Source organism: Lactuca saligna, chromosome 7, assembly GCF_052625555.1.
Source record: "Lactuca saligna cultivar CGN05327 chromosome 7, ASM5262555v1, whole genome shotgun sequence".
NCBI classification, from domain to species: domain Eukaryota; kingdom Viridiplantae; phylum Streptophyta; class Magnoliopsida; order Asterales; family Asteraceae; genus Lactuca; species Lactuca saligna.
In genome coordinates, this window is record NC_136423.1 from 126,198,022 (window position 1) to 126,225,000 (window position 26,979).

The following is a 26,979-nucleotide window of genomic DNA, read 5'->3' on the forward strand; positions in this document are numbered from 1 at the left end:
GATCTTCAGGAATCGCATGATAGAATTGCATGATTATATGATGCCTGATAGCCTTGGGTTTTCCTTATATGAAATTGACATCATTACTGTAGTTGCTTTGTGTATGCATCACGAGTGTATATAACTAAGATATTATAGCCAGAGAATGTTTGGTTTGGCCTTATTTTTAATTCTTGTTTGATGAAGGGCTTAGGGTAGGATTGGATACTCGGATGTCTATAGGGTCCAATGTTATGTATGGCTAGCATACTGCAGGGTTGGTGGAAGTTTCATGGATGAGTTGTGTGGGGTTAGTTGGCCAGTTGTGAGATGTTTAGCCTTCCTCTAGGATTGGGGGTTGAGCGCTTTCTATGCTTATGTATATTTCTAGGGTGCTGTGGTGATCCTTGAGACAAATATGGGTAGGTGTGGAAGGTAGTATAGGCCCGTACTACTGAAAGCACATGACCCATACATGTAGCAAGGAATTCACAACCCCTAGGGTTTTGTTGGGAGTTGTGTCCCAGTTATTATATGGAATGTCTAATATCTTCCTGGTATATTTTCAGTATGGTGACTATGAAGCGATTTGAGACCGGATCCGGGTCAGGATCGGGAGCTGGCAGCCAGGATAGGCCAACATTGACAGAGGATCGTGTCAAGGAGATCATCCGAGAGGATGTGGTTACTATTGTTTGGTGCCAGATTGTAGAGATATTCAGGTCTATCAAGACCGCGACGATGGAGTAATTCGATGATAGATATGCAGCCATTGCTGAGACTGTTGCTGCTGTAGCCTCTGTAGCTGTGGTGGCTATGGGTGTTGGTCCATGATGGATGTTTAAGTATCAGGACTTTGATAACACGAAGCCCCTTACTTTTGATGGTGTTCTTGACTCGATTGTAGCCATGAGGTGGCTATCTAATATGGAGGGATGTTTCTTCACTTGTTCTTTCCCTGTTGACCAAAAGGTTAGGTACGCTCTGAACCTGCTAAGGTCTGGAGTGAAAGATTGGTGGAGATTTGTTAATGGGTTATATTCTGATGAGCAGAGAGCTGATGTGACATAGGATCAGTTCAGGGAGATGTTTCGTACTCGCTACATTCCCAGGGTTGAGCGTGAGAGATTGGCTCAGGAGTTTTTGGTTCATAGACAAGGTACAGAGTCAATAATGTAGATCACTTAGATGTTTACTGAGAGGGCGATGTTCTGCCTGGAGTTTGCTTCCGAGCAGGCTCAGATGACTCTTTATCTGAGCATGCTTAAGACTGACATCAGACAGTTCGTTGCTACCCAATGTTGTGACACTTTACTAGAGTTATAGGAGGCCGCTAGGTGGCGTGAGCTGGAGATCGAGCTCCAGCTGAGGGAGTAGAGGTAGGCCCCGACGCAGTTGCATCCCACGCCGAAGCAGTCTAAGACCGTCGATACTGGATCTGGGGGCCGAAAGGGCCGCACTTGTGGGAAGTGCGACAAGGTGTATGATGGAGTTTCTCAACCTTATTTAGGGTGCCACAGGTGTGGCAAGTAGGGCCACATTGCAAGGGTTGCAGGAAGCAGACTCTAGCTTCTGGTGTCAGACTTTGTTATCATTGTGAGTAGGTGGGCCATATGAAGGCCAGTGTCAGCTACTAGCTGCCAGACTGGCGCAGAGCCCCCGAGGGCTCAGGGAAGTGCATTCCAGCTTACTTCCGAGAAGGCCAGGATAACACTAGTTGTGGTGGCTGGTATGTTTCTATCCTTTTATCTTATTGATTATGCTTATTGTATACTCATATGTTTATACCTTTGTTAGGTACGTTTTTAGTGAAGTCTTTGCCTGCTATTGTATTGTTTGACTCGGGGGAGAGACGGTCATTTGTCTCTCAATCGTTTAGCATGGAGTTCGGTTTGCCTTTAGGAGAGCTTGAGGACCCGATGTGGTCACTAGTATGTATTTCATCCTTATCTTATTATTTATGTTATTTGTCCTGCTTATATGTTTGTATTATTGTGTAGAATTGTTCCTTATGAATGGCATTCATATGTTTGCCTTGTTCGATTTGGGGGCTACCCGATATTTTGTATCCCTTACATTTAGTAGGAGGTTCGACGATGTCCCTGGAGAGTTGGATTATATATTAGAGGTTGAGATTGCGGATGACCCTCTTATGCGAGTGTCGAGGGTTCACCGGGGATGCACTTTGGAGTTATTCAGTGAGCAGTATCTGATTGACTTGGTTCCGATCCCCCTATGCGAGAGCAAGATGATTGTGGGGACGGGTTGGTTGAGCCCTAATGGGGCGATGATTGATTGCGGGCTTTAGTTGGCATGTGTTTGGATCCCAAGTGGGGGAGAGTTGGTGATCCACGGTGAGGGTGCTTAGTGTGGGCCGACTCTATGTTTGACAACCAGAGCTCGACATTATCTTCAGCATGGATGTTTTGGGGTTGTGGCTTATGTGATGGATACCCATTATCAACCCCTAAAAATAATGCGATGGGCTGACATTGGTGCCTTCGACCCACGAGTATAGTGAAGGAAACTCACCTCTCGATCGATTGTGGGGACGGATTGGTTGATCCCTAATGGGGTGATGATTGATTGCGGGATTCAGTTGGCATGTATTTGGATCCCAAGTGGGGGAGAGTTGGTGATCCACGGTGAGGGTGCTTAGTGTGGGCCGACTTTATGTTCGACAAGCAGAGCTCGACATTATCTTCAGCAGGGATGTTCCGGGATTGTGGCGTATGTGATGGATACCCATTATCAACCTCTAAAAATAATGCGATGGGTTGACATTGGTGCCTTTGACCCACGAGTATAGTGAAGGAAACTTACCTCTCAATCGATAATCAACTACTGCTGCTCTCACGGTCAGGTACACCGCTGCTACACCACACGTAGATAATCATACAAGGAAAACCTTTAGTCTACCCTTCAAAACCAAGATTTGACCAAAAGTCAAGTCTAATCAAAAGTCAACGCCTAAGGGCAACGATCAACATTCCCATCTGCTCACCCTCATGTCATGACTTGTTTTCTAGTCACGTCTTGAAAATAGACTCGATACGACCCCATTCAGCGAGTTGACTCAATCACAACTCATCCGACCAGATTCCTCAGATCAGGACAACCTCATTTCTCACATCGTGAGATTCTCATTTCTCATGTCGTGAGACTTGTATTGACCAACTTTGGGCACTGAGCTCTTAATCCTTTAAGACATTTTTTTGGACCTTCAAGAGGACCTTCTTCAACCCTAAGGACTATAAAAATCATAGCTTTTCAGTCGTGCATGTCCAATGCATAACTTAGACACTAACTGGGCCAAAAGAAAGGTAATAAGATAAAGACTCATGCTTGGAGTCTAAAACCAACACCAAAACTCAGATCTAAAGCCTCATATACAAAAGATGTCTCAATGATCCATAAAGTTGCCAACTTTATGGATCCCATGTATGCTACACAACCCAACCTTGCAAAGAAAGCTCTAAAACCTAGATCTAGAATGCAAAAGGCAAAAAGGTAAGAGCTTTATGACTTACCGAGGTCCAAAAACTTAGCAAGACCAAGAGGTAGAAGCTAGATTGCTAAAATGAAGCACCACAAGAGTCCTCTTCAACTTTAATGGACCAAAAACCAACAAATAAGCTCTTCAAGGTAATCAATAATGGCCAAAGGTCTCTAGGAGATCGAATGTAGGGTTTTCAGGAGGCTAGAGAGTGAGAGAGGCTGAGGATGGGAAATCTTAGCTTTTTCATTCCATTAAATACTCAAAAATTAGGGTTTTAGTTCATCAGGACTTGCTCACACCGTGAGGCCTCATGCTCACATCGTGAGATTCAAGAATGTAGATCAAATGGTCAATGGTTACTTACGTCGTGACCCTCCTCCAAAATGTAAGAATTCAATAAATTAAGTACCTCAAGGATTCAGATGCTACAAATGTACTACAATGATATGCAGTTTTGTAAACGTCATAATAAATTGTAGAAAATTATATGAATGTGTGCGAGTAGTCCCTATAAATGTATCAATCTAGACTACTAGTATATGGTATAGTTTTACAAACCATAGGGTTTAAGACAGGCAAAATAGGTCTTGAACAAACCATGATTTTTTTGTAAAAGCTAAAAAATAAGCCTAGAAATGTTTAGTGAAATAACATATATTTTTACTTAGCTAAGCTTTTATATAATGCAACTAGAAATCATTTAGCATGTATTCTCCCCCAAACTCAAAAATCATAAAAGAGGGGTCGTAGAAACTCAAACTTGTCACGTAACGTTATTCGGTTCGAGAAAAGTCAGAGATGTCTCTGGTTCCACCAAAGATTGTGATTGGAGTGTCTTTTGGGAGATCTTAATATATATAAACATGGATTAATAAGTCAGACCTCATCAAGTATTTATTTATAGGTGATTTTTATGATAATAAGAAGGGATAGAGTTCATGTAATCACCTAGTTTTCTTAGATCCAAAGTAGGTTACCAGAAGAGGGTTGGAACACAAGAATTTTAAGGAGAAAGATGTAGTTTTCTTGGGTTTGAACACAGCCGAAAACAACAACTTATGGGGCTGTTTTAAGTCACGAAAATGGCAGCTTCAACAGAAAGTTCTTGGTCTTTTTGGTCACTAAAAAACAACCATTGTTTTGGGAGCTTCAACAAGAACATAAGAAAGTAAGAGGTTTTTGGGTTGTTTTGGTGACCTCTATCATAGCATAAAAATAAGTCATTTTCAATAGTGTTTTGGGGTTGTAAAACTTGATAAAAAGAAGAAACAAGGCTGGAAATTTGGAGCTGGAAAAAAGGGGCAACTAACTCCCTTTTTCCTTTGGTCTTGAGTTCTTTGAATGGGAGAAATGGGATGAAAAAACGAGTGAACTTGAAAGGAATGATGGAGAAATAGATATAGATTCTGAGTGTTAGGAAAGGAGAAGGAAAGTGGTGAGAAATTACAAGAAAATGATGAAGATATGGAATGATCAAATTATGATACTTGCTATCTTTTAGAATATTTGATTTGTACAATTCTGAATCTAAGAAGATTGTGTGCACATGGTATTTTTTATGTAGAAGTTAGGAAGATAGAGGATAGTAAAGAGAGTGTACGAGAGTTAGGGAGGAAGGAGGGAGGAAGAAGCTATGATATCTTTCAAGATATTACATGATTATATTGTATTTCATCAATATTCTTCTAGTTGATGATTTAATGATCTAGTTAGGAATTGATTTCATGAATTCATTTAGTTAGGAGAGGAAGAGAGTTAACGAGATTGAAGGTGAGGGACTTGGAGTTTCTTAACTTAGTGATACCCATGTGCTTCATAATATCCCCATATCTTTGTATTTTGCGTGAAATGATGATTGAATCTTGGAGATATATGAATCATACGGGAGTTTAGGAATAAGGTATCTAGTGAATGCTTTAAAAATGAATATTTATCTTATCCCTTGGTGAGTTTATTAACATGTATATTCATATTATATATTCTCATTATTTTTAAAACATCTATTTAAACTTGATGGTAAGGTAAAATTACATACTAGAAACCGTTTGATAATAATGTTAAACATTTTTTGTCATCTTGATTCATAAATAACTCAATTTGATTTCTTACTATATTGTTTCTAAGCCCGTTGATGGTATCTCATGTGAATATTTAAATAGGTTCATGGAAACAAAAAATTATCCATTAGCCAAAGTCGATTATCAACAATGATTAGAATTTTTGTGCTCAAATGATTTTTATTTGCTCGATTACATGAAACCGATTCTTATTCAAGACATACTATTATAAAAATGGATACAAATATTAGGCACCAGTATTAGTTCAAAAGACTTTTCCAACATTTTCATTAAAGCGTAATTAATTTATCAAGCGAATTTTAGATAATATAACTTCTATTACTTAATATTTAGTATAGATCACTGCACGGTAGTTCATATTTTTACCAATTGTTACAGTGGTTCTGCCGGAAAAAGAGGATCATCATATATGGTATTGGAGGCCAAAAATCTCACTGGAGTAAGGGTGTTAGCCGATTCCTGCTGTCGATGATGGTTGTTGCTATCGGTGGCTGCTGGTGGATGCTACTATTAGCGGCTGCCGGTGGTCAGAGGTGGCACTCGAGGGTGGTTGCCAATGGAGTCCTTGTCGGAAAAAGAGAGAGAGAGGTGAGGGTGGTGGTTGCCAACGATTGTAAGAGAGAGGGATAGACGATAGATGTAAGAATAATGAGAGGAAATGGGTTTTAGACTTGAAGGTTCAAATTTTTGATGAGTCTCTCCATTAGATCTTTTTTGCTTTCAATTCTAAATTTGTTGATCCAATTATACTTTTAATTCAAAATCTATCAAAACTTGTTTGAATTGTGCTTTTGTAATTGTTTTTTTTATCATTTTGAATTCCATTGAATCTACTTGTTTTTAATTCTAAATTTGTTAACCCAATTATCTTTTAATTTAGCCCAATCGATTCATTCATGTATTCTTTTGATCCAAAATTAGCCCAAAATTATTAAATTCAAATTGTTAGAGCCCATTTTTTTTTATCCAGTTACTGTTCATATGATTCAAAAGCCCAATCTAAATGTTTTGAACTATTTACTATTCATCGTAACATTTGATCCAACCCACTCTATTGGTTTGTTACTGTTCATCAAGAGCCCAAAAATTTGATTTGTTACTAGTCATCGAAATCCAGTTTTTTATTGTTAATCTTTTTATCCGATGTGTTGAATTCACTTTCACGATAATCAAAATTTTGAGTGAAATTGTAATATCTGGAATCTAGAATATCAATAAAGGAAGGAAAAGCTTAAATGATGAAGTCAACTCGTCGAGTCCATGGAAGAACTCGACAAGTTGGAGTGGTTTCTGAGTCGCGAGTTAAGTGACTGACTCGGAGAGTTGGGGGACCAACTCGACAAGTTGGTCAGGGTTTGGAACACCCTAAGTTCGAGCCTTGTACCCTATTTAAAGAACATTATAACACTCCCTCATCCTCCTTAATGCTCTCTCAAGTCTAGAACAAAACCCTAGTGCCTTCCATGAGCTTGTGAGCCAACATTGAGCATTCTTGAGTGCTTTGGAGCTTGAAGAAGATGGCGAATCCTTAGGGATACAAGAAGAGACTAGAAGATCCAGAAACCTCTATCATCCTTCTCCATTTTCTGGTAAGAAAGCTTCAACCTTGATCATTATGGACTTATATCTCTTCTTTGTCACTTTTGGGGGTTTTTTGGTCCAAGAACCCTAGCATGTGAGGAATGGACGCCCTGAGGGCTTATGCTTTCAGATCTAGAACCATTAAGGGTTGTTATGGCATAAAGGTGCAAGGTTTAGGCCATAGGAATCCCCATGCAAGCATAAGAAGTGTTCTTATGGCCTTTCTAGCTCACAAGGCCATGTATGGAGGAAAAAGGCAAGAGCTTTGCATGATTATGTGGTGATTGGGTCCAAATCTGTGTTTGGATGCACTGGTTTGGGGTTGGGTGGCTTGTGGACCAAGATCCAAGTCCTCAAGAGTTCGCGATAGAACCGGCACGACGCCGAATGATGTAAAATATGAATTTAAGATAGAACGATATCTAGCCTTAGTAATCTAGATGAAAGTTGAAGAGTTCGTTAAACCGAGAGTGTGGATAAAAAGAACGCCCAAATCTGACTTCGTATGAGGAAGTTATGATTTTCTGAAGTTTCGACGTAGCATTATGCAACCCGAATACTCGATTTGAGATCGAGCGGTTTTTAGCCGAAACAATCTAAATGATAATCGAAGATCTCGTTAGTTGTAGTGTCGGATGAAGAAGTTATGAATTTATAACGGAGTTTTCTTGTCCCGGCCTACTAAAAATAATATATAAGTAATATATTTATAATATACTATAAATAAAGTCAAAATTAGCCAACGTAGTCTAAACGAGAGTTGTAGATCATAATCTCACCTACGCGTCGATATAAAGAACATCGAAAATGGAGTTCGTATGCCAAAGTTATGAATTTCTGAAGTTTGGGGCGCGAAACCCCAAAAATGTCAGATACCACGACGTGGCAAGCAGTGCCATGACGTGGCAAGTCTTCTGACACCTCCTGGAGTCCCCCAGAAGCAACTTGCGATGCCGCATGCAGTGACGACCAAGCACACGACGTGGAAAAAGGTGTCACGACGTGGCAAGGGCAAATTTTGCCATATAAATAGATTTGAAGGGCCAGCCGTTTAGGGTTACTATTTTCTCTCCTCTCTCTCTCCCATTTTACCTCGATTTGTGTGTAAGAAGTACCCCCGAAGCCCCGATATCATCCTGAGACCCAAAGCGAGTCCCGAAGCCCGAAGATCCCGAGAAGAAAAGAGTTGCTGAGCCGAAGCTCTGCCCGCGAGGAGCCCGATTTTTGTGAAGATCTTCCAGATCTACCGAAGAATACTACTTCTACAGGTCGTAGTGCTGTCCGGTCATCTTCTGATCAAGTGAGTGTGTAGTTACTTTCTTCTAACGCATAATTATGAAGTATTTTATATGAAATACGTGTTATGTGTATAATCTGTTGTTATATGTGTGAATGTATATTCATTTTCTTCAATCTCATAGATATGATTTATTCTCTATGAAATACGTGTGATGTGTATGTGTCTCATCTGTTGTTTGGAATATGTATTGAATGAGAATGCTATACAGGTTTTAAAATATGTATAAAATATATATATTTTTATCTACTAATATGTTGGGTAGAACATGGGTAGATAGTTGATGTATGATAAACAGATAAGACGCCTCGATGTTGTTTTTAATTCAGTCATCTAACGGAGTTTAGATGACGACCACAAACTTTTCTAGACAGTCCTTTGGAACGCTAGCAGGCTCGCCACCTGTAGGTGTTAATGAACTTGGGTGTTCATTCTCTGTACTCCATCCCCCTCATGGTTGCCTTATTTGACATATATTGCTGGGAAACCCCCGGAGCATGTGTTGTCGCCCCAATGAAATATTCTTAGACTAGGTCCCTTGTGTTAGTTATTTTAGGGACGTAAAGTGAGAATAACAGGAATGGGTAATTGCGTTATTGTTGGTTGATGAAAATTAATTTAATTATTTATTGTAGGTTGAAAACCCTATATGCTCACCAGGCTCCCAAGCCTGACCAACATATATATATATATATATATATATATATATATATATATGTTGAATGACTTGTAATGTTATCGTTTATGCTTTATGGTCTGTATCGGAACATGACATCCCGAGTTTTGATCATATAATGAAGATACATTTCTTTATGAAATGCTTTGGTAAATATTATTTTATCACGTTTTGTTTTTTGGAACAAATTCCGCAACTCTTTTAAATCAAAAGGATTTACTCTGAAATTATTCTAAAAGCATAAATGAAACCGGTCTTTTCTGGCCGTGATTTTGGGGATGTCACAGTTGGTATCAGAACATTAGTTTAAGCGAACTAGGAATTTGTAGGATTTCTAGACTTAAACTTAGAATGGTAAGTGAAATTGTGAGATGTGTGTCTGTTATATTTCAGACACGAGCACTAGTTTATTTTACGAAAATTGCCTAAAATGCTTTTATTTGCTAAATGTTAAATGTTTGCAATATATGATATTATTTGTTCGGATCTATGGTCTGTTGCCGACCGGATCTGGAATCCTTATGTGTGTAGGATTCTAAGTGTACGTCTATGAATTTAGAACTAGCATGTAAACGTTTTGGAGTGATAAGGATGATTTGAATGTCTATCGTGAATGAGGATCTAATTTCACCTTATTTGGTGTATAAATCAATAATGGAAATAACAAGAAGCGGTGTTGGAAACGCAAACAAGAATAGGAATCAACCACATATAATTGAACAAGTAGCTGTTGAAGCTGCTGCACCATAACAGATCACCATGGCTGGAGTGCAAGCCATGATTCAGGCTATGTTTGCCGAGAAAAGGGAAGAAATGCGATAGATGTTGCATGGAAATAAGGACGAACCTATCATACCCATTGTGGAACCCGAACAATCGGAGGAAGGGAACAATAATCGCATTGTGACTCAAGTTGGGACTCAAGAAGAACGAAGGAATGATACTGAAACGAGAAACAACCAGGATGGAAGGAATGATGGAATGGGATGCAAGTATAAGGATTTTCTAACTTGCAAACCATCGACATTCACTGGAAAGGAGGATCCGATCAGAGTCATGGATTGGATATCAGAAATGGAGCTAGCCTTCACGACGTGTGGTTGCAGACGAAAGTTGCAGACTACTTTCGCAGTACGTCAGCTTAGGGGTGGAGTTGTTCGTTGTTGGAATACTCTGGGGAAGACCCTAAGCCCTAATGAGCCACTGAAGTTGACTTGGGTAGAGTTCTTGGTGCAATTCAAGCGCAAGTTCTATTCGGCCCAAAATCTATTGGAGTTGGTGAACAAGTTTCTGACATTGACAAAAGGCAGCATGTCAATCGACGATTACACAAATGCCTTCACCGATAAGATGGAGTTTGCCTTGCGTATCGTCCCATACAAGCTGAAAAAGGTGGACCGGTATGCGAAGGGACTCCCATGGGAGTACGAGGTGCCAGTACATCAGGCACATACTCTAGAGGCAGCTATCTGGGCTGCCAAATCTGTTGAGAACATGATTAAGGGGAGAACTGTCAACAAGGTTGAGGTTGGTGAGAAAAGATAGTTTGAGGGAACATCTGGTTCCGGTAAGAAAAGCAAATTTTCGAAATCTGATTCGAAAAACTTTGGTGGAGGAAAAGGAGGAGAAGCGAAGTGGTGTGATAAGTGCAAAAAGAAGCACTCGGGGAAATATAGTGAGGATGTGACCCGCTACAATTGTGGGAAGATGGGACATTATGCCAATGAGTGTCCTTCCAACAAGAGGATGTGCTTTGTATGTAATGAAGAGGGTCACATTTTGAAGGACTGTCCAGAAAAGAAAGAGGTAGCGAAACCCAACATTCCACCAAAGCCGAAGGTGAGAGCCTTCCAGATGATACTTGAGGCTATGAAAGATGAAGCTGATGTCACTTCAGGTACCTTTCTCTTAAATGAATTACCTGCTCAAATTTTATTTGATTTTGGAGCCAACTACTCCTTTATTTCACATGAGTTTGGTAGAAAACTAGCTTTGCCTATTGATAGACTAGATAATGCTTTATTAGTCGAAGTTGCTAGTGGCAAGTTTGTACCTGTTAGCCATCGTATGAAAAACATCTTAATCGACCTTAATGGGAATAAGTTTCACGAGGAATTATTGCCTATCGAACTTAACGGTTTCGACATCGTGCTGGGAATGGATTGGCTTAGCGCCAATGATGCCGAGATTTTATGTAAGAAGAAAATAGTGAAAGTGAACCTACCAGGGAAAGAGTCATTTATGGTGTATGGGGATAAACGCAGGGTGAATTCTGGAATCATTTCCCTAATGAAAGCCAGAAAGTGTTTGACCAAGGGGTGTACATTATATTTAGCATTCGTGATCGATGCTAAGAAGGAAAAGAAGGTGATGCAGAATATTCCCGTGGTGTGTGATTATCCAGAAGTATTTCCTGAAGATCTTCCTGGATTACCACCTGATAGACAAGTGGAGTTCAGAATAGACTTGTTACCAAGGATGACGCCAATAGCAAAAGCACCTTATCAATTAGCACTGACGGAGATGAAGGAGCTGATGATGCAACTTCAGGAGTTATTGGACAAAGGTTTCATTAGACCTAGTTCATCACCCTAGGGAGCTCCGGTGTTATTCGTGAAGAAGAAAGATGGAAGTATGAGAATGTGCATCGATTACAGAGAGCTGAACAAGGAAACAATAAAGAATAGATATCCGTTCCCGAGAATTTATGACCTGTTCGATCAACTTCAAGGCTCAAGTTATTTTTCAAAGATCGACCTAAGGTCAGGATATCATCAGCTAAAAGTGAGAGAGTAGGATATCGAGAAGAATGCATTCAGAACTAGATATGGACACTACAAGTTCTTGGTTATGTCGTTTGGACTAACCAATACTCCAGCAACATTCATGGATTTAATGAATAGGGTTTGTAATCCGTTCCTTGATAAATCTGTGATAGTGTTCATAGATGACATTCTGATTTACTCGAAAAGCCAAGAAGAGCATGGCAGACACTTGCGAGAAGTGTTAGAAGTCTTGAAGAAGGAGAAGCTGTATGCAAAGTTCTCCAAATGTGATTTTTGGATTCGTGAAGTCCAATTCTTGGGTCACATGGTCAACCAAGAAGGGATAATGGTTGATCCAACAAAGATTGAAGCTGTGATGAAGTAGGAACAACCGAAAAGTCCCACGGATATCCGAAGCTTTTTAGGATTAGCCGGATATTACCGAAGGTTTATCCAAGGCTTTTCTTCGATTGCTACTCCATTAACAACTTTGACCCACAAAGGAGCTACTTATGCTTGGAGTGATGAGCAAAAAGAAGCATTCGAGAAGCTAAAGAAGAAGCTATGCAAGGCACCGATACTTTCTCTACCGATGGAGTTGAAGACTTCGCTGTTTATAACGATGCGTCTGGGGTTAGATTGGGTTGTGTTTTGATCCAAAGAGAAAAGGTGATAGCATATGCGTCTCGTCAGTTGAAGGAGCATTAAAAGAACTACCCTACTCACGATTTGGAGTTGGCAACCATAGTTTTCGCTCTGAAAATATGGAGGCATTACCTCTATGGCACGAAGTGCAAACTTTTCACTAATCATAAGAGTCTCCAATATCTCTTTAATCAGAAAGAATTGAATATGAGGCAATGACGCTGGCTAGAGTTACTTAAGGACTACGACTGTGAGATACTTTACCACCCTGGTAAAGCTAATGTTGTTAATGATGCTCTCAGTCGGAAAGTCAATCTTGAAAGGAAGAGGCCAAGAGCGTTGAAAATAGAAGTTGTCTCGACAATTATGGAGAGTATAAAGAAAGCTCAAGAAGAAGCTTCTGAGAAGAATGACCGAAAGGGGGAACGTTTAGGCAAAACGTTGGTGTTTGATACAAACGGTCATGGACTAAAGGTGTTCCAAGATCAGATTCGGGTACCTAAGTCCCGAGGAATTAGAGATCTTCTGATGGAAGAAGCTCACAAGACCATGTACTCGATTCAACCTGGTAGCACTAAATTGTATAGGGACTTGAAACCCTACTACTGGTGGCCAACGATGAAGCTTGGTGTTGCAAAGTATGTGGCCGAGTGTGTGACTTGTGCTAGAGTCAAGACACAACATCAGAAACCATATGGGAGTTTAGAGCCTTTTCCTGTACCTATGGGTAAATAGGAAGACATTGTTATGGATTTTATCACTAAACTACCCAGAACAAAGAATGGTCACGACATGATTTGGGTGGTTGTTGATCGATTCACTAAGAGTGCGCATTTCATAGCAGCCAATGAGAAATGGTCTATGGAAAATCGTGTGAATTCTTATGTGAAGGAAATTGTAAGGCTTCACGGTGTTCCGTTAACGATTGTATCAGATCGTGATAGCCGTTTCACCTCAAGGTTTTGGAAAAGTCTACAAGAGGAAATGGGTACCAAGTTGTGTTTAAGTACAACTTACCATTCACAGATTGATGGTCAGAACGAAAAAACAATACAAACACTTGAAGATATGCTGAGAGCATGTACTCTAGAATTCCTAGGTAACTGGGATGAACATTTACCTTTGGTAGAATTTTCCTACAATAATAGTTTCCACTCGAGCATAAAGATGGCACCTTTCAAGCTTTGTACGGATAGAAGTGTCATACACCGTCTTGTTGGCTTGAGGATGGGGAAAAGTAGTTTATGGGACCCGAGATGGTTCATCAAACCGCTGAAAAGTTGAAAATAATTAGGGAAAGAATGTTAGCCGCTCAGGATCGTCAAAAGAGCTATGCTGACAAAAAGCGAAGACCAATGACTTTTGAAGTTGGAGATTCGGTTTTGCTTAAAGTCTCGCCGTAGAAGGGACTTATAAGATTTGGTAAAAGCGGAAAATTAAGTCTAAGGTTTATTGGACCGTTTAAAGTTCTTTAGAGAATTGGAAACCAAGCTTACAAGCTCGGATTACCCGAAGAACTGAATGGAATTCACAACACTTTTCATGTGTGTTATTTGAGGAAGTTCACGGAAGAAGTTCCTGATATAATTCCAATTTATGAGATAAGAATTGATGAGAACAAGAGGTTGATTGAAGAACTTGAAGCAATCGTTGACCGAAAGACTAAGAAATTGAGACGCAAGATGGTCGAGTTAGCGCTTATCCGATGGAAACACACAAATGGGCCGAATCTCACCTGGGAAACGGAGAGTGACATGATGAGTCGCTACCTGCAGTTGTTTGTTGATGTGTGATTCCGGGGACAGAATCATTCTAAGGTGGAGAGAATTGTAACGCCTGTGTTTCTGGGTTTGTCATTAATAGCAATGTATTAGTCTACATTAACCTTTGTAACCCATTTTGAAATAATAAGAATATATTATTTGAGTATTATATGTTTTGTGCGTAGTTGTGTGGCTTAAATGAATTAAGAATAAAAAATAAGTATCAAAATAAAATAGTAGATAAAGCCTATATCTTTGGATAATGTTGTAGTAGTTGAAATGAGGTTTCCGAATATATAAAGAATGCCGAAATACGAGTTATAACGAAGAAGTTATGATTTGTCGAAGTTTCGCGATAGAACCGGTACGACGCCGAATGACGTAAAATACAAATTTAAGATAGAATGATATCTAGTCTTATAATCTAAATGAAAGTTTAAGAGTTCGTTAAACCGAGAGCGTGTATAAAAACAACGCCCAAATCTGACTTCGTATTAGGAAGTTATGATTTTCTGAAGTTTCGACTTAGCAGTATGCAGCCCGAATACTTGATTTGAGATCGAGCGGTTTTTAGCCGAAAAATCTAAACGATAATAGAAGATCTCGTTAATAGTAGTGAAACGATAAAAAGATAGGTGAAAACGGACGTCGGATGAAGAAGTTATGAATTTATAACGGAGTTTTCCTGTCCCGGTCTACTAAAAATAATATATAAGTAATATATTTATAATATATTAAAAAATGAACTCAATATTAGCCAATGGAGTCTAAAAGAGAGTTGTAGATCATAATCTCACCTACGCGTCGATATAAGAACGTCGAAAACAAAGTTCGTATGCGAAAGTTATGAATTTCTAAAGTTCGGGGCGCGAAACCCCAAAACTGTCAGATACCACGATGTGGCAAGTAGTGCCACGACGTGGCAAGTCTTCTGACACCTCCTGGAGTCCCCCAAATGCAACTTACGATGACGCATGCAGTGATGACCAAGCCCACGACGTGGAAAAAAGTGCCACAACGTGGCAAGGGCAAATTTTGCCCTATAAATAGATTTGAAGGGCCAGTCGTTTAGGGTTGCTATTTTCTCTCATCTCTCTCCCGTTTTACCTTGATTTATATGAAAGAAGTACCCCCGAAGCCCCGGTATCATCCTGAGACCCGAAGCGAGTCCCGAAGCCTGAAGATCCCGAGAAGAAAAGAGTTTCCGAGCCGAAGCTCTGCTCGCGAGGAGCCCGGTTTTTGTGAAGATCTTCCAGATCTACCGAAGAATACTACTTCTACAGGTCGTAGTGCTGTCCGATCATCTTCTGATCAAGTGAGTGTGTAGTTACTTTCTTCTAATGCATAATTATGAAGTATTTTATACGAAATACGTGTTATGTGTATAATTTGTTGTTATATGTGTGAATGTATATTCACTTTCTTTAATCTCATAGATATGATTTATTCTCTATGAAATACATGTTATGTGTATGTGTCTCATCTGTTGTTTGGAATATGTATTGAATGATAATGCTATACATGTTTTAAACTATATATATATATATATATATATATATATATATATATATATATATATATATATATATATACTAATATGTTGGGTAGACATGGGTAGATAGTTGATGTATGATAAACAGATGAAAGGCCTCAATGTTGTTTTTGATTCAGTCATCTAGCGGAGTTTAGATGATGACCACAGACTTTTCTAGACAGTCCTGTGGAACGCTAGCAGGCTCGCCACCTGTAGGTGTTAATGAACTTGGGTGTTCATTCTCTGTACTCCATCCCGCTCATGGTTGCCTTATTTGACATATATTGATGGGAAACCCCCGAAGCATGTATTGTCACCCCAATGAAATATTCTTAGACTAGGTCCCTTGTGTTAGTTATTTTAGGGACGTAAAGTGAGAATAACGAGAATGAGTAATTGGGTTATTTTTGGTTGATGAAAATTAATTTAATTATTTATTGTGGGTTGAAAACCCTATATGCTCACCAGGCTCCAAAGCCTGACCCACTCAGTTTATTTGTATTACAGGAAGTGGCGCAAGGGCATTAGATGGGTGAATCATCAAGTTGTTTTGTTTACAAGTTTGTATATGTATATATTTGTTGAATGACTTTTAATGTTATCGTTTATGCTTTATGGTCTGTATTGGAACATGACATCCCAAGTTTTGATTATATAATGAAAATACATTTCTTTATGAATTGCTTTGGTAAATATTATTTTATCACGTTTTGTTTTTGGGAACAAATTCCGCAACTCTTTTAAATCAAAAGGATTTACTCTGAAAGTATTCTAAAAGCATAAATGAAACCGGTCTTTTCTGACCGTGATTTTGGTGATATCACACACTGCTTGGTTTGTTCAGATGTATGAGGGCAAGTGATACGATGGTGAATACCACACAATTGAAGATAGGTGGATACACGATGGTATTCACCACCCTAGTTGGATTGAAAATTCCTAATGTCACAACCAAAGTTGAGTTTTGATCATGCTTTGAAGTTGACGACAATTTGAACCACCTGTAATTTTGCATAAAGGAAATATATCCTGACAAACTTAGTAAAATCATCAACAAGAATAATGAAATATCGACTGTCATTTATTGAAAAAAGAGTGGAGGGCCCCCAAACATCAAAATACATTAACTCAAATGTAATATGTGAAGAAGAATAGGGAAGTTTGTTACTTTTGTCTAATTGGCATGGTTTACAGATTTGAGGTAAATTATTTGTTTGAGTCGGAAGTTGAAATGTAGAAACTAGGCGTCTGAGGATGGCCTCATGTGGATGTGCGAGACGATTATGCTATCCAGTTTAGGAGGTGTGCACACCTGAGAGGGCCATTGTTGAAGACATTTTATTAGAGGGAGGAGACAAGCGATACAGTCCATTGTCAAAGTGGTCGTGGATGAGTGGCTTGCCCTGAAATGTCTTAACAACACAATGGTGAGGTTAGAATTCCATATACACATTGTTATCAAGAGTAAGTTGAGAGACATTGATAAGGTTTTTATTTAGTCACGGGATAAGAAAAACCTTTGGTAAATGCAAAGAAGAAAGTGAAGATGAACCAAAGTTAGAGATTAGAAGGTTTGTACCTTCCCGACTTGAAGTTTGTCTTCACCCGTATAGGGTTCCTGTAGGTATAGTTTTCTGATATCAGGTGTCACGTGATCAGTAGCACCTGTTTCAAAGTAACAGTTTGGGTCCAGAATGGAAAATAGTCTTGGTGATGTTGGTCCAGCCTGGCGCTGTGAGTCACGAGGAACAAGCCTGCGAGATGGATATTCAGTCTGGTTTTCCCTTTGCCAATAGTTGATACCTTCGTGTCCCAGCTTATTGCATAGTTGACAATGAAGACGACGTCGTCGATTGTTGTGAGGACGAGAGTTGGAGGATGACCCATAAGAAGGACGATAGGGTTAACTGTTGCAAGATACTTGATTTGCAACTGGAAAGGGGGTTGAAGGAGTAACCGATGGGTTAGTGGTGATTAGGGTAACAACTTGGGGTGCAAGATCGGCCTCTTGGCGTGCTTCTTCTTGTAAGAGAAGACCAATTAATTCATTAACAGTTGTGGATTCAAAATGCATGAGAAATACGATGCAAAGGAGTTGTAGGAGGAGTCCAATCCATTAAGAATGTAGCCAATTAAGTCATCGTCTGACACAGGGGTGAGGTTCTCAGCAAGTGAATTTACAATTTGGCATTTTTGGTCAAGATAATCGATCATTGAAGAGGCTCCTTTGGTAAGTGCTTGCAATTTTGTGTTTAATTGCATTCGTTGATCCCTAGTCTAAGCATGAAAGGTTCCCTCAAGTGTGACCTAGGCTTGATTGGAAGAGGTAGAGCGAGCAACAGAGGCAAGGGAACGCTCTTTAAGTGTCGATTAAGAAGGAAAAATCGGTCCTTTCTCTTCCAGGTGGTATACTCCGGATTGGGAGTAGAAGCAACGGCTGATGCAGGTCTTTTGCCATCAGTTGTTGGGGCTAGAATCGTTTCAGTTGGTGGAGAAGGAGAAAGAATGAAAGATCCGAGCTCAAAGCATTCCAGTGCAAAAATAATGGTAGTTTTCCATAGAGGGTAATTTGTACGACCCAATTTGATGCTAAGAGAAGGCATCTGAAAATTTAGGTTGGTTGAAGCAATGGAGGCTGGAGCTTAGAGTTGTTAAGTGGTAGGTGGAGTCATCATCTTGAAAGAAATAGGGTTTTTGGATCAGAGCTCTGATACCATAAATCAAATTGAGAGAATAGTGAATTCTTTGTATATTGATATCTGTCAACATGTACAAGTATAAATACAAAAGTAAAGAGTAAATCTAACTAGAAAATCAGGTACGTGAATACAATCCATATTACCAGGACAACAACATAGACTAATTCTAAAGACTCATTCTACTCTTTATAATATACACACGTTTTATTAAAGAAGAATCGAAAGTTTAAAATTGTCAATATTGGTATCGGAATGAAAGTTGATTCCAGTCTCAACTTTTAGATGATGAAGCAGACGAAATCTCACTGTGATGAAGTTACATAGTTTCTGTGATGGGCTAGTAATTTAGGTTGAAGCTGGGTTTATCAAAGGAAAGTTTTATACAAAGGTTGTATAATGAAAGTTTGAGGCTTAGAGAAAATGTTGAAGTTTCATTTATGAAGGTTGATGTATGGTTTCCAACTGTGGATTGGGAAGAAGAGAAAAAATAAGTTTAAATCTTGACTTTCGATGGTTAAGTTGATTGTTAGAGTTGAAATTGAAGATTTGACATTGATAGTTGAAAGCTATGTCTCGACTGTGAATATGTGAATGTTAAGGTTAGGTTGAGAATAGTCGAAAGTTGAACACAAAGGATGGGGAATTGAAGTTCAAAGGTCTTGAGTTGAAAGTGATGACGAATTTGAGTCGAAAGTTGGATTTTTTTGTCGAAAGTTAACGTTTTGACTATTGTTATGTTAGTTCGTGTGTTCTTTTACATATGAGTAGATTTGGGGAAGAAGAAATAAATTTTTATTTCTATTCCCTGTACTTTCAACGAATGGACAATTTTCACTCAGATTCACAATATTTTGCAACTAAAACTGAAATTAGGAAGGAGTGGGCAGTTATACAGATTTGGTCCCAGTAGTTTCAGAATAATAGCAATTCTTACCTAGAAATCGAAATCTTCACAACTTTTGAAGATTATTTCTCGGCTTTTTCAAGATTTTTATGGCTGCAAGATATTTTCGAGCAACATGAATATTTGTGTTCATTTTTTAGGAGAAAAATGGTCGGGGAAGTCGAGTTTCGAAAAATTGACATATTTTTTAGATTTTTCCGGCTTCGGTGTTTCATTTTTGTCTCATCCTGAGGGGGAGGATTGAAATGAAAAATCCACATTGAGCATTTTATCCTTCCCATTTGGAGTATTATAATCATATTTCGATTATAAGAAGGGGGAGAGGTTATGAAATGGGTATTAAAAATTGCAAGTTTTGGGATATTCATTTTTTGGCGAATGATCATTTTATGAGTGGAGATCAATGTGACATTAAAGAAAAATTGTTTATGAAGCATTTCGAGTTGGAATTATGAAGTATTTTGGGTTTTAAGATTTTATGAAGGGCTTGGACATAATGAAGATTTTTGGAATGTGTCTTCTCGCTGAAACTTTGCTAGTTATCCTTGGAGTTTTGGATACCCAAGGATTAACGAATTACCTTTTGATGCTTTGGAATGAATGTTATCACATTCTAAAACCCGGGTAAGAAGACCATTGAAGATTGGAAGATTTTTCAGTTGCTTCTACATTTGTCACGCTTGAGGTCTTGTTCTTTTGTTGCTCATTTTTTGAGATTGAAGTCGGGTCATCCATTCCAAGCTTTGAGGGGGGAAATTTTAGAGTGCAATGCTCTCCATTAGATGGTATTTTGGATTACACCTTGTGATATGGGTTTTTGGGCTGTTCTTGCCTATATATACTTGTATAGTTTTCATGTATAGGTTTCAGAGAGCTTCTAATGTATAGATTTCTAGAGAGTAGTTCTAAAGAGAGTGAAAGACGGGGGCAATAATGTAGTAAGCAAGAACACGCTTCTTGTCACACTCTGTTAAAGCGGAAATACAAAGGGTGACAATCTAAGGTCTCTTAGCATAAGGTAAATAGGAGTACCAACCATAATTATTAAGCATTTTTAAGTTTACATCACATAAAATAAATACATTTAGTTCCAAACTACAAAGTCTAAAACATAACAAAAGAAACTTCAAGTGTTAATTCATACTGACGTCTAATTTAGATCACTGACCGTTCCCTGAAAAACATGCAAAAACAAGGGTCAACTATAAAATAGTTGGTGAGTTCACAGGTTTATAAAGGTACACCGTTTCAATAAGAAAATATAGATTTGTTCAACAAATGTTCCAACTCTAAATAAGTGTTGAATGCCAAAGAAATCCGTTCAAAACCAAGCCTAATGATCTTTCTTGCCTCATTCCATCATGTCCATGGTTCCCATTATGTCATTTCACAGAAATATGCACTCATGGTTCTCGGCGAGTGGGGGCCGTCTACCCCAAATAACGCTATCCATAAGACCGTCAGCTCGAATACAAGTTAATAGGTTGTATCGGTTCTCTGGGGACTTACCATAAAAAGTTCATAACATAGAATTCATATCACCAATTCCATAGCAAAAGTATAATAAACAACATCATTCCAAGTTCAATGAGTTCATAAAACATAGCTTAATAAGTTCATAAAACAAAGTTCAACAAGTTCACAAAATAGAGTTCAACAAGCTCAATAAACAAAGTTCCACAAGCTCATAAAATAGTATTGATAGCTCATAAAATAGTAGCATGATTTCCACCCCCAAACATGAAAACAATAAAAGGGAGGCCGTGAATACTCAAAAGAAAAGGTTCACAGTTCGTGTGTTGCGATTTGAGGTCACCAGGGTCGATCCATATTAGAGTCCTATGGAACAATCAATTTCTAGTAAGTCAGTGTTCACTAGCCATAATCCAGTAACTACTTAGCCAGCTAGTGGTATTACAAAGTGCTCAAAGTTTGTTCGGTTCATTATCAGTAAATGTTGAATTTACGTTGCCTTAAGTTCAAAAATCCACAAGGGCATGAAAATGAACTCCAAAAATTATAAACATCTATTTTACGGTTCTAAAAGAGGGTATGAGTGCCTAGAAATTTTATAGTAATTTTTGAAGGTCATTTGATATTTATTTTCAATTTAAGCCTAAATAATAGGATATTGGAAATAAATAGCAGTTGCGAAAATTCACAAATTAATTTTTACAGGTTCTAATAATGTTTTCAAATCTGGAAAAAATATTGGTTTGTACCTTTGAGTCCTAAGACCCAGTTTTGTGAATTCATGGTCTAAATCTATCAAAAATCTGAATATAATAGTAACTAGTAGTCAAATTGCATAAAAATTTATGGAAAATCCTTATCTTGTGCATACATCTTCTCTTCAATTTTTCAGATTTTTAACTCTTCTGAAATAATTATTTGGAATTTATGGTCATTATATTATTATCAATATTATTTGTATAGAAGTAAGGAATTTGTTTAGCACTTGGGGTTTTACAGAACATCCCTTTAAAACATGAAATTCCATAAAGAAAATTGATTCATAATAATTTCAGAGCTAAATGGGGTATTCAAACGCATCAAGTTTTGAATGTAGCACTATATGGTGCATGAGTTCCAAATGTAGCTAAAAGATCAACAATTTGTGTAGAAAATTCTATAAAGTTTTAGTTCATTAAATTTTAGGTCATTTGAGATAAATTTATCAAGTTTCTAAATTAATTTTCTCCATATTTTTTGTGGGGTTTAAGACCTTTGATCATGTAATGAAAAACTAGTGATCACAGAAAAAGTGTTGATGGAGCAACTATTTTGTAAAAATTGTTGAAAATCGAAATCTTAATGTTTTATAGTGGGACCACTTGGGTTCGAAACTTAACTCAAATGAATACTTCATAGAAAAAGAATCCCATGTTTAGGTCGAGAATTGAATGAGATGTGGCAGTTCAAAGTCAGGTAAAGAAATCTGGCATATTGCATGTATGCTAGTCGGTTGGAAAATTAACTTTAAGCATTAATTTTGAGAAAATATTTAAAAATAATTTAAAGATATCATGATGCATACATGTACTAGTTAGGTTTTTTAAAACATAAAATAAACACATGCATTCAAGTACAAAATCTTTGTTCTCAAGAACTCTTAAAAATGAGTTTGATGTCCTTAACTTGAAATCCGATTTTGTGCTAAGATCATGAACACGCAACCTTATTTTTCACACATTCATGGTGTCAAAACACACCCATGATGTTCTAAAATTTGTTTTAACCATATGAAAACAAACTTTGAAGAACACGGAGGTGTAAAATCGATTTTTGATGTTGTAGGAGCATGTGTGAGTTAATCTTTGATCTTAACATCGGGTTGATCATGCATTTTTACCATATATAACACATGAAACATGTGATGGTGACAATCTACAATCATCAATATGAAAGAAATGATTCTAGCCTTTAGAGGGTGTAGAATTCAAAGATGAAGAGAAAACAAGCTAAAACATGCATCAAGATGCAGAGAATGATAGAGAGAGTGGAATCTCTTGCCTTGAATTTGATTTTTAGGCTTCAAAAACACCCAAAATATCTCATTATTTTCTTTTGTTGAAGGCTCATTTTTGGTGGAAAAAGTTGAGAGAAGTAGATAGTGTTTTTAGAGAAAAGAAGGAGAGAAAGTGGGATTCTGTCTCTCTGGATAGGCTATCTCTCTCATCATATCTTCGGGGTTAGAATCCACCAAAAAAGACCACAAAACTCTATAAATGAGATTTAAAATATGAACAATGAATTGGAAAACTATCTACCACATAAGTTGCTTCTAATATCGTCTTTGGTCTCTCACGACATGCAAAATCTGACATCGGTATTTTCAATAAAGACACAAAGTATAATGAGAGAGAAAGAGAGGGATAGAGAGCCTATGAACAAATTTTAGTAGGAGAGAAGGATTAAAGGCTTCTTAGAAAGCTGTAATCTTTTTAAATATCGCCTCTTTACAATTTTTACAAAATGGTCTTTAGTTTTATAAAAATTCTAGGTATTTTTATAAACTTCCAAGAGTTTATTTCTTGGTTTTTATTTAAGTACTTTATTTTTAGAAATAAGTTCATAAACTTTTATTATCTTGAATTAAGTTATAAAAATGCTAACTTATGATTTGATTTTTATAAAATCAAATTTTTATATTTCAAACAAATAAAATAAAGGTTCATAACATATGAATGTAGGATTAGACAGTCATTGTATTATATTTTTGGCTCATAATTCAAATTATGAATTGTAGATATTAGTTCCAACTTGTAATTAAATCATATATGACTTAATTACTTTGAGCTTAATAAGTACTTAAACTAGTTAAGCACTTCATAAGATCCGATTAAAAAATTAGGGCATTCTACTTACGCGTGAGCTTTAACCTTCTGAACATGATTTTTGTGTTAAGTTTTAAGATTGAACTTTGGCACTTTATAACCTAGTTGATGTATTCATAAATCCATGTGAAGGTTCAGTGTAAGCTAAGTTCTAACTAATTGTTCTGAGGGGTCTATTGAGTCACGACCTAGTTCATAATATAGCATCTAGCGCCAAGTTATGTTCACACATAGAGATCCTAAGGTTTGAGCTGAGCACTATCCTGAGTTTTGACAGATGTCACACTTCAATATCTTTTGTATTGTCCTAATTATTTGTACAAACTGTGCTTAAACTTTAAACCGGGTCTTATCGATTATGCATTGAATCTTTAATTTTGCATTTGTTATCATCATTGGGATCCTACAATTAAAAATGAATTCAGGTATTTCTTCGGATTGTGAGAAGGGTAAGGTTTGACTGTACATGCGCCTTAGGTCTTCCGCATAATTTAATTATACCCTGATTTAAATGAAATGCTACCAAATAAAAATGAAAATTTTGATATGAAAATTGGGACGTTACATGGAGTAACTCACACTCAGAGATTACTCAATGGATTATATCATGTGTAATTCTAAGATGAAAATATTTGATGTTCTTCAAATGTAGATGCATGAGGGTTTGTTCAACAATTTACTATGTCTTATTTTTTTTATGGGTTTTACATGTACTAATGCAGAAAATACCTTAAACTCTTAAGGGTACATGCAACCTAATTTGATCCATCTCATAAATCTAGTGAAGCAAAATACTATTAAAAAACCAAATTCTAATCCTAGTTGAAATCGAAATTCACAAGGATAATAACATACATCTAATTTGTTATTGTAAACAAACGGTTTGATCCAGCCATATCAATCCAATAGTCATTTGAAATCTAGCTTCCATAGTGTGAAAGCCTCTAATGGTTCATACCCACTTGTCGAGCATCACCACTACTGGTTGATCTAAAACCAATTGGTTTTAGAAAGGGTGCAACTTTACCATGTAGCACATTCATCCCTCTAGGACCAGGCATTCAATTGCGACACTACAGGCCATCATGCGAGGCCTTGGTTGATGTCATTCCTGACCCCAACAACCCCCCCACCCTATAAATTACTCCTTAAGAGAATCGAACCCTCTCCACTGGCTATGCTACCAAATGTGGTTCGTATGAATCGAGTGTTAAAAACAAAATCAGAGTACATATTGAATTAACAAAAACCAAATGTAAATATGATCTATTTGGCTCTTTTATTGCTTCTGAATGAGTACACGAGTTTGAAAGAGTAAAGTTCACAAGTGTTCACCAAGTTACTCGCATTCCTATACCTATCCTTATTTATAGGAACAACATAAGTGTACAAAAAATACATAAGGACTTAGACACATAAGCTTCAAACTTTAAACAGTGCCTTATGTAATACATACATTCGAATACAAAATACAGACTTCGAATCTGGAAAAGTCGAATGTTACTTTGAAATCTCACAACATAGTTCAAACTCTACAAACACAAGAATCCTAAAAGATTTAGGAGAGAGGGAGAGGTAGGCAATTTTCAGATCTAGTGTACAGAATAGCATTCCCCAAAAATTCCAAGTCCAAGGCCTTATTTATAGTTGATTAGGAAACACCTAGAAACCCTGATTTGAGCATAAAATAATATTATGTAAAATAAGGTAGTTATCTAGTTCCTTGATTATCCACATGAAAGCTTCTAGAAAGCTCCAAGAGGAGCCCTCAAACTGTCCCACACATGAAGGTTTGAGAACCTATCCTTTGCTCAACTTTTGAATAACTACAACTCTAGTCATTCAAGTTTTAATTAATTCTAATTAACCTAGAATTAATTCTAAATTAATTATAACTATTTCTAATTAATGTATTAGTCATATAATATATTAATAAACATTTATCTCTATCTAAAATCAATCTAAGAAATTTCTTGGTTATCAGGGAAACCCAAAAAGGACTTTACTCTTATTCATCAATATTATATCAATTTAGTTAGGGCCTTAGACACCTTGACCCAACAGTCTCCTACTTGGATAAGTCGCTAACAACAATTGCTCATACAACTCCAAATAACCAGTAAAGAGTGTTTTGAAGACACTACCAGATTTTGTTAGTCCTAAGATAAGTGATCAACTATTCATTTTTTCTTCCCGATATTGTATGAACATGAGACATGGGTTAGAATCAATCTCTTGTCCAAGATTCTATTTCCCGATAATCTCATTTTTTGATAACCTCATTAGACTACCAATTGAACACATTAATTTAGTCCTGGATGGGCCCAACACTATAATGTGAACATCAAAACACCGAGGGGCCCAAAGATATCAATTTCCTTATTAAGGAAAAAGGAACGAATAAACCTCAACTATATAATCATAAAATTTCACTCATTAAGTCAGTCATGGAAATACCCTTTATAGCACCCAGTTACGAGATGCATTGGAGCGAACCAACGTACAACCAATTCGTGAAATATGACCTACATATATATGTTTTAAGAATAGAGGATATTATCGTCTTAGAATTACTTGTGATTAAATCCATGAAGTAATCTCTAAGAACGGGTTTAACCAATTCTAAAAATCTCTATTTCTAAGTACTCATGAATTTTTCAGCAATCCCAACGCAATGTCCAGTCTCTATGGACAATCTACAAACAATTCATGAAAGTTTTAAATAAATACTTACTTCCAAAGTATGACTGACTTTGGTGCTTCGAACAACTTAATATTCAGACAGTAAACATGCAAAGTGAAACAAAATAATAAATTAATTGACAAATTGAATCGAACACATTGAATATAAAGAAATCTCTATTTAATGAATCATTATTCAATTAAAATTTTAATTGCTATATAGTTTCCAAATAACATCAACACTAACATCTAAAATCAAATATCACATCTTAATTTAATGCTCCTACCATGCTCAAAGTGCTTGGCCTTGGTCAGACCCTTTGTGAGAGGATCAATAGGATTCTCTTCTGATGACGCACAATTCACCACCAGTGCACCCTCTTCAACCTTATGTCTAATATAGTGATATTTTCTCGATGTGCCTAGATCTACCATGAGTTTTAGGTTGTTTTGTCAAAACCATTGTACCCTCGTCACAAAAAACCTCCATCAACTATTGGATTGATGGAACAACTCCAAGATCTCCAGTAAAATTCTTTA

General features: G+C 37.3%; 1 long non-coding RNA gene across 1 annotated transcript; it reads right to left on the reverse strand.

Moving 5' to 3' along the window:
- Positions 1 to 16,877: 16,877 nt before the first annotated feature.
- Positions 16,878 to 19,234, reverse strand: LOC145006260 (uncharacterized). Its single transcript, XR_013662850.1, has 2 exons — positions 17,397 to 19,234; positions 16,878 to 17,229 (listed from the first exon to the last, which is right to left on the reverse strand). It is a non-coding gene; the product is annotated as an uncharacterized LOC145006260 (long non-coding RNA).
- Between the last annotated feature and the right edge of the window lie 7,745 nt (positions 19,235 to 26,979).